We start from the raw sequence: 12,154 nt of genomic DNA, 5'->3' as shown, positions 1-12,154 counted from the left end.
GAAGTCCGTGAAAAATATCCGGACTTGTTTGTTGATATGTAATCTTGTATTTACATTTTGAACTGTTATTGAACTTAAGAGCTTTCTTATATGTCTTAAGTTGTGAAACATTGAAAATGTTTTGTTATTGGGAAGTATGTTTTGTAACTTGCCTCATATGGAAGTTGAATGTGACACTATATGTGTTGAATGTATTGTTGAAATTGGAAAGATAATGCGTAATGGAATGCATGTTGGAAGTGCATATGTTGTATACATATTGTGAAACGCCTCTTGGTAATTATGGAGGGGATGACCGGTAATGGGTCGTATTGTGAATGTTTAAGTGTAACATTGTTTAAAATGGAAGGAAACCTGTTTTTGAAAACTTGTGCTTAATTTCGGGGACGAAATTCTTTAAGGGGGGGAGGTTATAGCGATTCCGGGTTTTACCCTTGTTGAATAGTGATCCGGACATGTGTCCGTGGATGTTAGTTGTGGTTTATTATTTTGTTTGCATCCTCTTTACTTCATATTTGAGTTATGGGATGTGTTGGGTGGGTTTGTTTCAGGTTGGTTGAGTTTAGAAACCAAAACTAGTTGCCCAGATTTTTGGCCTGTCCGCTCGAGCGGAGATGTTGGCGCTCGAGCGGGGAATACACCCATCCAGTATTTATTGTGCAGTGTTGTACGCTCGAGCGTAGGGTTGGGAGCTCGAGCGTAGGTCTGTTCTGCAGAAGTGCTGAGCGAGTGCATTCTGCGCTCGAGCGGGAGGTTGGCCGCTCGAGCGTAAGTCTGTGAGTGGCCGCTCGAGCGGGGTGTTTTACGCTCGAGCGGAGACCTGGGTTAAAGACCCGAAATTGTGACTTTCCAAATCACTTTTTGCTTTCTCTTCTCTCTCTTACTTTTTCAAAAAGCCATTTTCAGAGCTTCTCACTCTAAACCGGCCCTTCTCTCTTAGATTTGATCTAGTAAGGATCGTTTACTCACCTTTTGTCTTCACAAAAGTTGTGTTGATCGTCGAGAGCTTCCTTTTGATCTGAAAATTTCGAGATTTGGAGCATTTTGGTTTTGGTCTTCATCTCTTTTGAGGCTCCGGATTTGAGGTAGGGATAACCTACTCCTCTCTATGGGTTTTGTCTTTAAATTTTGGTATTTTGAGATGTTGGGCTTGGTTTGGTAATTTTGTGAAAGTTTGGGGCTTTTGTGCAATTATACAAAGGTTGGGGTTTAATTCATAATAAACCGAGATGCATGTTTGGCATAGAGAATAAATGTTAAATCATTGATGAAAAGGGACCTAAGGGTTGAAATGGTAATTATGGAATTGACCTAGTTACATTGTTTGATTAATTGGGATAATTAATGGGAAATGAGGAATTGTAATGTTGATTGAATATCCATTGTGCATTTATTTTCTGTTTAGAAATAACTGCTTTGGGCTATCGGTGGAGGATAGTCGTGATTGTTGTAGACAATGCATGATGATTAGGAAAACTGAAACTAATCAATGGAATGGGTCATGGAACTTGACGATGGATAGAATACATTAACTGTATGTATTGTGATTGTATATAGAACCAATGTGTTTGTATACGTTATGTGTAGAGGAGGAGATGGGGGATGTACTCCGCGGTTTAGGGGAAGATAGGGGATGTACCTCTAAACCGGTTAGTGTTGGGAGAAGATAGGGGATGAACTCCGTAGATAGAGCTCATATGCTTATCTAGAAAAGGGAAGATAGAGCTCATATGCTTATCTTTGTGAAGTGTGGATATAGCTTATATGCTTATCTGTGGATATTGTTGTTATACATATCTGTTGTAGAATGTGGATATAGATTATATGCTTATCTAGAAAAGGGAAGATAGAGCTCATATGCTTATCTTTGTGAAGTGTGGATATAGCTTATATGCTTATCTGTGGATATTGTTGTTATACATATCTGTTGTAGAATGTGGATATAGATTATATGCTTATCTGTTGAAAAGAGAAAGTGAAAAGTAATTTGGACTCATTAGTCGTCTGGCATAAATGTGTGATTTATGTGAATGTATCAGTGTTGACCATCTATCAATTGCTAAGATTTTAGTCATTGTTCATGGTTGGTTTAGTGTATTTCTACTGGGCTGTGGCTCACCCTATATGGGAATATCATTTTCAGGTACAGGAAGCATGCCACCTCCAAGGACATAGCTAGGGAGGCTAGAGGCGGACACACTGGTGTCGATTTTACTTTTTGATGTATTACATGTAAATACAAGCCAAGGGCTTAATGTGTACGAGTTAGTACTCTTTTGGTGTAACCAAGTGTTAACTTGGAAAGCTGTAAGCCTGTAAGGCATTTGCTTTTGTTGTTAACATGTAATACCTTTTGTAATGAAACTCTGATATATGAAAGAATATGGAACATTTGAGTGTCAATGCATGTCTTATTTAATGAGTTTAATGCTATTAATTTGAGGGCGTTACACCGTACATCCTGCCTAAAACAAACAAAAATAACAATAAATAAAAACACAACCTCATAAATGCTACACCAAAACAAAAGCCAAATGCAAATCAAAAAAAAAAAAAGAAAGAAAAAAAAGAGACCAAATGGGCATCAGCTGAAGATACTGAATAAGTAAGACTGTAGAATGCACCAGCCTTCAAGAATCATAAGCCGATTATCATATCTTTATATGCTCAATAAACCGTAAAAAATTTCTAATACTACAAATCACCTTTTTCTCACGTATGTGGGTGGATGGGTATAGGGGTGCAGGTTTTTCTAAATAAAATAAACTACATTAAAAATCTCTATTTACCAAAAAGCATACATAACTAATCACAGGCCTACACCAATACAGAGCTCTCCTATGAAGCCTATAAAAAGAGATAAAGATTCACAAAAGTTACCTCTAAGGAAAAAAGTAGAGTAGATAAAGGGATGCATAATGACAGAATAGTTAACCAGTAAGGGGAATAAAAAAGGTAATTAGAAACTGATACAACGAAAACAGGCTTTATAGAATTTTTTTTTTTTTTTTTTTTTTTAAATCATGCAACCAATAAGAAGCACAAGAGAAACACATACCATTTCCTATCATAGATCCACTAGAATAAGGTGTTGGACAAGCTATATGCAGGGGTCTATACGGGCTGCCTCCAGAAAGGCGGCTGCCGTAGTTGTAAGGATAGGCAGAACCCCCAGAAAAATGGAACATCATAAGGAGACATAGATGATCCATTGAAGAGAGAAGATCCATAAGGTGGCACACCCATATACATCGAGGAGGGTGCACCAGAGCCTATATAGGGAGCTGAGGATGAGTAGACATGCATGGGTTGTATGGGTTTTGCAGCAGATTTCTGAAAGATAAGAAGAAAAAAAAAATGGTTTAAAGAATTCAATAATATAGTAGACAGAAAAAATAAATTAGCTGCAAAACACCACCAAACCATGAAACATGTTGATCAACCATGATAAAGCAAAATGAAGATGGCAAGCAAGGATGATGTGATGAAAGTACATACAGACTAAAGAGCTGATAAAATGAAAACTTCGAGCAGACAGGACATTAATGAGAATTAAAGCAACCAACAAGCCAGATATAACTAAAAGACCTCATAAATACGTTCAGGGTAATGTTCACACATATAATTAAAATGTCTGCCATTGTGACTTAAAAGAGAACTTTTAATATTACAAAGACCACTGTGAAAGCATTAAGTTGCCTATTAAATAACAGATCTGGATAAATATGCAAAATTAAAGTACTTATCAAAAATGACACATGCATATTATAACATGAATCTCTACACAACTCCTATAAGGAACTTTAAGTGAGTTAACTGATTCATGGGTGGTTAATATCACATCGAATTTCAGATCTTACTGAGTTGTAATCTGCTGGCCTCGATTGAGTACGGTTGTGCATATTGCAAGTCGTCCTAAATGAAAATTTGACATTTCCACAGCTAGGGCAGGTCCAATCATCTTCCTTGCGACTGCCTACAAACATAAAGGAATTAACAAATGGGTCGCAATCATAACTTCTGAAATGAGATATATCAGAGCCAATTATTGATATAAGGAGTAAAAAAAATTTGATAATTATTCCATCTTTCAGGAGTCAATTTCACAAAGCATGATAACAAGCACCACATGGACCTAAGCAAAAAACATGAAAAGATTATGTGCACAAACAAAGCTTTTACTTGCGTTTGGATCAGCATCAAAACATCAATTAGAACACATCAATTGTTTTGTTAATAAAACAATTAAAAGCTACAATTATTCACTAATTTCCAACACCAAATCACATCATGTCTTAATAGATTTAGAAACGTGAGAAATTAAAAATTAGTGAACAAATTCATTACCTCTTGGCATATCTCTGCCCACTATCCAAAATTCTTGAAACAAATTCCCCCAACCCCCCCTCCAAAAAGAGAAATTATATCAACTTAGCAGTACAAAGGGGAGAACACATATATCTATACATCATTTAGCACATATGGATACATATAAGCATACAAAGGGGAGAACACATAATTTATTTGTTAATTTCTATAAGGCTGAACCCATAAGTGGTGGTTATAAGAGCAATGTTTTGTGTATTTTCGTACTAAACATGTATTTAATGTCAACATATATAACCTCTTTGTCTCTGCTGAAAGATCAGCAATAATCTGTCAACTCTGCTTCCAGGCACCTTGATAGGATTTCCACATCAATGCAGCATGCTTCATCTGAAATAAAAAATTAAAAAAAAAATAAATAAATAAACAACTTAAAAAGACAATCAATGGATTCAACTGCATAAAATCAAAGTGGTATTCAGTCTACACATGATTCTGTGTCTACACATGATTCTAACTACATTTTTGAACAAAAAGGGGGAATAATAATAATAGGACCACCCATGTGTAGCAGCTTGAAAAACAAGGAAACTCAGAAAACATACCAAGATGCAAGTTTATCAATTTACATGGGAACTACACCAAAATGATTATTAGAAGAGTTAGAAAGCAAGAAATGCCAAAATGAGATTTCAAAAAAAGGCAAAATAATGGACTAGAGAGAGACAAAGCAGATCTGATATTACCATGTTAGGAGATTGTAGAGAGAGAGAGAGAGAGAGAGAGAGAGAGAGAGAGAGAACAGATCTGATCGAAGAGAGAGCAGATCTGCATCTCTTCATCGTTGAGCTTCTACTCACTGTTTCCAATGATCCACATGCTAATTCAACATAATGTGGTACTTACACGTATCATACTGACTGCACCAGAAACATGATTCTGCATTTTCACCTGAGTATCACTCAGATGATCTGGTAAAAAGCATCCTGACCATTGCCATCCAGGTTTGTTGAAACGAATTGAAACTAGTAATTCCCTATGACCTGTTAAACCACAAGAAACCAAGTAAGAAAAATAATAGAAAAGAAAACATTATTATAAGAAAAGGCTTCCATATCTCTGTAAATTTTAAAGAAAAAAGAAATTTGCTAAAGATAAACATTTTTCATCTACCTAGTTGAGAGCTAAAAGAAGTGACAATATGAACATTTATGATATAGTCAGCCAAGCAGACAAAGTTGAATTTGACCATGAAATTTCATCTTTAGACCTTCCTCACTCACTCTGTTTTACAACCACCACATGCTTATGAAGTGGTTTTTAGGTCTGGAGCTTAAGCATTTTTCCAACAATCCCCACCTATTTATTAATGCAAAGCTTTAAAAAAAGAAAGAATAGAGAACTTGAAAAAAGAGAATGTATCAAGTGGTTACAAATACACAGGCTGACTTCATGGAGAATAACATTAGATAATGAGGAGAAAGGACACTATTAGCTAAGTCCAGGCAAATGGATTTGAGTTTCATTGCTAAACTTTTTAATAGATCAGAGATGTAGAGCAAGTAAATATTGTTAAATGTACATATCTTCCCTTTCAAGAATACTTGTGATATAGGTTTTAGTTTTATCCAAAACAACCGTCCCATTAAGGTATAACCAAAGTGTGTCTGTACCAATTTATTTTTTTAAATGGAGCTACAACAATCAATCAATGGCAATAATCTAAATCCCTAATTGTCCAAGTCCAAATGAAAATAAGAAACATAATAATTTCACAACAAAAATAATAATTTGAGAGACAGAGATTTGTGAAGAAAATTAGTAGCAAATAAATTATGTACTCATAAGCAAGAACTATTGAAGCAGAATTTTCAACTAACATGCATTAACCACTTAAGCTAATTTTTCAACTCGCTGCAAATTAAAATGAACTTAAACCAAAGAAAAAAAAATTAATTCAAGAAACTAATTTTTATACAATCACATGCTTTCAAAATTAGTTCAAGAACTTGGAATTCCCTTAGGGTTCTCTAATTTTAGATTCAATAATTTTTTTTTTATAAATTTTTTTTATACAATCACAACTAAGTTAAAGTATCCTAATTTTTGTACCAGAACATCAATTGTTTTAGAATAACAAATTTAAAAAAAAATAAAAAAAAAATTGTGTTCAACCCATTAAAGAACCCAATTTCACAATAAGCAATTGACATTGAAGATATTTTTCCCAACTCAGATTCAAGAAGTTTATAAAAAAAGAGAAAAATTCACAATCTAAAACAATATAATCACATGCTTTCAGAATTAATTCAAGAAACTAGAGTTCCTTAAGGTTCACTAATTTTACATAATTTTGGAATTGTTCAATCAAAACCTTGATTTTTTAGTGAAAATCCCCAAATCAAAACCCTAGTTTGAATCTACAAACCTGGTTGAAGGGTGGAAGTGTTCTTTGCGTGCATTCGTCTCTTCCGTCTCCTTTCGGCCATCTTCTCTCTCCGTCGTTACTTCTCTTTCTTTGTTCTTTTCTTCTGGTTCAGAGCTCTGTCTGTGTGTATTTTCTTTGTCCATCTTCTCCTTCTCACTCATTGTTATGCCGGTTGGGGTTTGGGTTTGGGATTTGGGGTCTAAAGAAGAGAGAGAGTGAGAGTTTTGAAGAGTTTTTGCAAAAGAAAGAGAGGAGGGTTTGGGATTTGGCGTCTGATGCAGAGAGAGGGTAGGGGTTTGAAGAGTTTTTGCAGAGACCTGAGAGAGAGAGAGAGAGAGAGAGAGAGAGAGAGAGAGAGAGGAGATGGTACCATGGAGAGAAAGTGAAAGGGTTTTGGGAATTATATATTTTATATAAAAATTAAATTGAAATATTTTATACAACCATACTTATTTAGGGAGTGTGATTAAAAAGTAATAGTATATATATATAATCACACTTTAATTAAAATTTGTAATTAAAAAATATATAAATAATCACACTTTAATTAAAATGTGCGATTACAACATATATATATAATCACACTTTTTTAAAAAGTGTGATTAAAAAGTAGTAGTGTATATATAATTACACTTTAATTACATTATGTGATTAAAAAATATATATATAATCACACTTTAATTAGAATGTGTGATTAAAAAATATATAAATAATCACACTTAGTTAAAAAGTGTGATTAAAAAGTAATAGTGTATATATAATCACACTTTAATTAGAATGTGTGATTAAAAATATATATAAATAATCACACTTTAATTAGAATGTGTGATTAAAAAATATATATATAATCACACTTATTTAAAAAGTGTGATTAAAAAGTAGTAGTGTATATATAATCACACTTTAATTAGAAAGTGTGATTAAAAAATATATAAATAATCACACTTTAATTAGAATGTGTGATTAAAAAAAATATATATAATCACACTTGTTTAAAAAGTGTGATTAAAAAGTAGTAGTGTATATATAATCACACTTTAATTAGAAGGTGTGATTAAAAATATATATATATAATCACACTTAATTGAAAAGTGACATAAAAAATAAATATTATCACACTCAATCAAATAAAGTGTGATTAAAATATCAATCTAATTTTTTTTTATCACACTTCCAATAAAAGTGAGATCTTTTTTTTTTGTTAAAGTGTGATCTTTAACTATTTTTGTAGTAGTGTCCTCACAATAAACCCATAAATCATACATTCAAGACATCCACAAACTTAAGAGAATAAGGCATAATTCTATTAATTAGAGTATTCATTACAAAAGTATCACATGTTGACATCAAAAGTAAATGCCCTAAGGGCTTACAACTTTCCAAACCAACACTTGGTTACAAAAAGAGAGTACTAACTCAAAACATAAAATAAGCCCTTGGCTTGATTTACATGTAATACACAAAAAGGAAGCCTTCAGCTTCTACAACCGCCCAAGCTAAGACCTTGGAGGCGGCATATCACTTGCACCTGAAAATAATGTCCCATATAGGGTGAGCCAACGCCCAGTAGAGATATGCTAAACATAATATGAGCAATAACTAAAACATGAGCATTCGATAAATGTTAACACTGGTTAACCAACTTTCAGCACAATCCAATTCCATGACAAATATGTTCATGTTTCATTTTACTTTCCTTTACTTAACCAATTTTCAATTCATAAACATGGCTCAGAACCTGGCCAAACAATTAAATGAGATTACAACTCATAACAACAATACTTCCATTTCAGATGAGATAACAACTCATATCAAAACATTTCCATACTTCGCAATAGATACACATATTTGCTGTATCAATATCATATTAAAACACTTCCATACTTCACAATAGATACACATATTTGTTGTATCAATATCATATTAAAACACTTCCATACTTCACAATAGATACACATTTTTGCGCTGTATCAATGGAGTCCATCCCCTATCTCTTCCCAAATAATATACGGTTTAGGAGTCCATCCCCTATCTCCTCCCAAATCGTGGAGTACATCCCCTATCTCCTCCCACACAATACAATGTCTATAAACAATTATCATATACATGATCAATCAATACACATATTTGATGTATTATTCCAATCATCATATTCAATGACATATTCAATCGATTAGTTTTAATTCACCTAATCAACATGCAGTGTCTACAACAATCAAGACTATCCTCCACCGATAGCCCAATGCAATTATTTCTAAACAAATAATAAATGCATCAATAGATAAATTATCAACATTTTCAAAAGTGAGCGATTAATAAATCCAACTCCACCATTCGGTCTCATCTTAAGCCAATTTCATCATTTCCATCCCAATTTCATTATCTCATAATAAATGTCATTAATTTCATAAATGACCCAATTAATCCCAACTAAGGTATTTTTTCATTTTTCTCAATGTTGACCCAAAGTTCCAAATATCATCAATAGACCTCAATAATTTCATTTTAAGGCCCAAATACACATATATAGTTCAATGGAACAAAAACCCTTTTTTACACATTTTAAGGTTTGAAACCCTAACTCCAAAACTTTCCTAAATACAACATTAAATCAAAATGACTACAAGCTTATGTCAAAGACCATAAATATGCGTAGTAATCCCTACCTCAAATTCGGAGCTCAAAGGAGAAGATGAAGAATTTTGAAGTGCTCCAAACTCCAAGATTTTCGGATCAAAGTGAAGCCCACACCAAGCATAACACTTTTTGTAAAGGAACTAAGGAAGAAGATCACTCAGACTAGATCAAACCTTAGAGAGAAGTTGAAGTTTAGAGTGAGGAGCTCTCAAATGGAGGTTTTGAAAAGTTAGAGAGAGAAAGGGTTTAAGAAAAGTGATCCAAAAAGTCACTTTTCGGACTGATATAAAAGTCACCCCGCTTGAGCGTGGAACTCCCCGCTTAAGCGTCAGACACAGACTCACGCTTGAGTGTGAAAAGCGCCGCTCGAGCGTCGATTGCACACTTCTAGAAGCTTTGCAGACCATGGTCCTCGCTCGAGCTTCAAAAGTCCCGCTTGAGCGGAGGGACAAAATCAAAAGGGCCCGCTCGAGCGTCAAAAGCCCCGCTTGAGCGTGAAGGCCAAAATCTGGGCATCAACTTTTGGTTTCTAAGCACAACCAACCTGTTCTCAACCTGCCCAACACAACCCAATACTCAAATATAAAGAGTAAAGGATAGAAATGAGAATAAGACAACCATACACTCACGGAATCAAGTCCGGAGTACAACAAAACAAAGAATGGGAAAACCGGGATCGCTATAACCAAGTTATACACTCACACACACACGTCCCTTTTTGCCATCAACGTGACACGTATACACACACTTATCAACACACACCTACAGAATTGCTCAATACGCCCACACCCACACCCACATACACATACACCCTCAATTCTACATTCTTCCATAATTCAATTTATGGTCTTAAATAAATCTTAATTAGCACATAATTAAATTAATCATAACTAATCATAAATCCCTATCTAATTTGACTTCCATTAGAGCCCAATTGATTATATTTGAATTTACTATTTTGAATTAGATTTTTAATCAAACGCCCAAAAAGCTCTAAATATCAAATTAAACTTATTACATTCATCAATTTTGTTTTTCCAAATCTTTAAGGCCTTTAATTTTAGATCAAACTCCGAATCTTTGTCAATAAAGTACATACTTAATTGAACGCCTCGTAAATAAATTTAATTCATAATAATCTTAATTCACAATTCTCACAACTTAATCAACTCCAATTCGAACCCACTTAATAAAATCTCAATTTTACTAAATTGAATCAAATATTTAATTAAACTCCCATATGATCCGATACTCGAAATTAAAATAATTCAATTCACTGATTATAATCTCTTGAGCCATTTAGACTTTCAATTTCTAATTTCAAGTAGAATCATATACGAATTAGTCTCCATAATTTTCATAAATCCCAGATTAAATTGGAATAATGGATAATTAAGATTGAAATCTCCTTAATTAATTAAATGCTAATTATTATACATGGTGCGGTCGTCATAGTATATCAAAAAGAGAAAAAGAAGAAGGAAGGCATGGTCATCAATCGTCAAATATCATAAAGAGAAGAAGAAGGTGCAAGACCTTTGGGTCTACTTGTAAATCAAAGTATTATATTACAGTGGGAAAAAATATCAGAATCATACCTTGTAGCGAAGAACCTCGTAGGTAAATCACGTGCTTCCAAAATCTGAACAACGAACCCAGTAGTGGAGTGATACTAAAAAAAGAGTATCACTCACACAAGTCACAGTGCAAAATGGCTTGATCGTTGTTTTCTGGGAGAGAGTCAGAGAGAGAGAGTATGGAAAAAAAGGTTATGGGTAAAAACCACATAACGTATATCTGATATACGTATCTGATCTATTAAATATATTATATATAAAATATATAATCAGATATAACAACCAATATCTATCTATCCATCTATCCATATCTATTGATATGATAGATATAGATATCCTGAATGGTTATCCAAATAAGTTTTGAATTCAAATTCAAACTTACATGGATAAGGTTCAAAAAGTTCAGGTTCAAAAGGTTCAAAGGGTCATGCCACATGGGCGCCCAATTTCTAACATCTCTCACTCGCACATGAGTTGGCATGACACTGCCACATCTCTATCTCAATCTCCCCAAAAAAGAACAATCTCATACTAGCCAATGCACCGTGCGACTGCTGAGAACACCTGCATGTGGGAGCTCTATACTAGAAACTCAAAAATGAGCCAGCATAGAGACATCAACCCAAAAAGAACAAAAATAGTGTCTCATATACCCCAGACCCATCTAATTACACCGGTCCAAAAAACATCTCTAATCCCTCAAAAAGAGCATATTTGACCCTCTCAATTCTTGCAATATATTCCCACTCAATTCGCCTCTCATACAAAGCGATGTGAGTTGCCGGCAGTGAATATACAACAATGGTGTAATACTAGATGGTCTTCTCTTTGCCCTCATGCCATTTAGTTTAGGATTGACCACTTTCCCAGTGATGTCCCTTAAGGCCGAATCATACATGACCACAGGCAACATACCAAAGTAGCAGAACATCAACCCCTTACCTTATGACATAGTCAAAAGTCACAAAAGGGTACATAAATGAAAGTCATATCAATAATGACACGTAAGACTCACACAGTGAGGAAAGAGGGATCCATTCTCTCACCTCATTACTCGGTCGCCAAGCACATATAGTATGAATACATGCTACGGTGGAGTAACTCTTCCATAAAGAGTGACGTCATACTCGATACACCGTACAGACATTAGTCTAGTCACTTTCTAGCGCCTAACTCGAATTCTCTA

At 34.2% G+C, this 12,154-nt stretch overlaps 1 long non-coding RNA gene across 2 annotated transcripts; it reads right to left on the bottom strand.

The window, feature by feature from the left end:
- Positions 1-2,450: 2,450 nt before the first annotated feature.
- LOC145795182 (uncharacterized) lies at positions 2,451-7,114 on the bottom strand. 2 transcript variants are annotated; one of them, XR_014335581.1, is made up of 5 exons: positions 6,755-7,114; positions 5,233-5,369; positions 3,861-4,716; positions 3,059-3,333; positions 2,451-2,465 (listed from the first exon to the last, which is right to left on the bottom strand). It is a non-coding gene; the product is annotated as an uncharacterized LOC145795182 (long non-coding RNA). The 2 variants fall into 2 exon arrangements; XR_014335580.1 differs by lacking the exons at positions 2,451-2,465; positions 3,059-3,333 and having other exon boundaries at positions 4,640-4,716.
- Positions 7,115-12,154: the final 5,040 nt, after the last annotated feature.

This window comes from Camellia sinensis, chromosome 7 (genome assembly GCF_055761805.1).
Source record: "Camellia sinensis isolate YWXY chromosome 7, ASM5576180v1, whole genome shotgun sequence".
Lineage (NCBI taxonomy): Eukaryota > Viridiplantae > Streptophyta > Magnoliopsida > Ericales > Theaceae > Camellia > Camellia sinensis.
The sequence above is the reverse complement of the archived record's forward strand: the minus strand, read 5'-3'. Positions and strand labels throughout refer to the sequence as shown.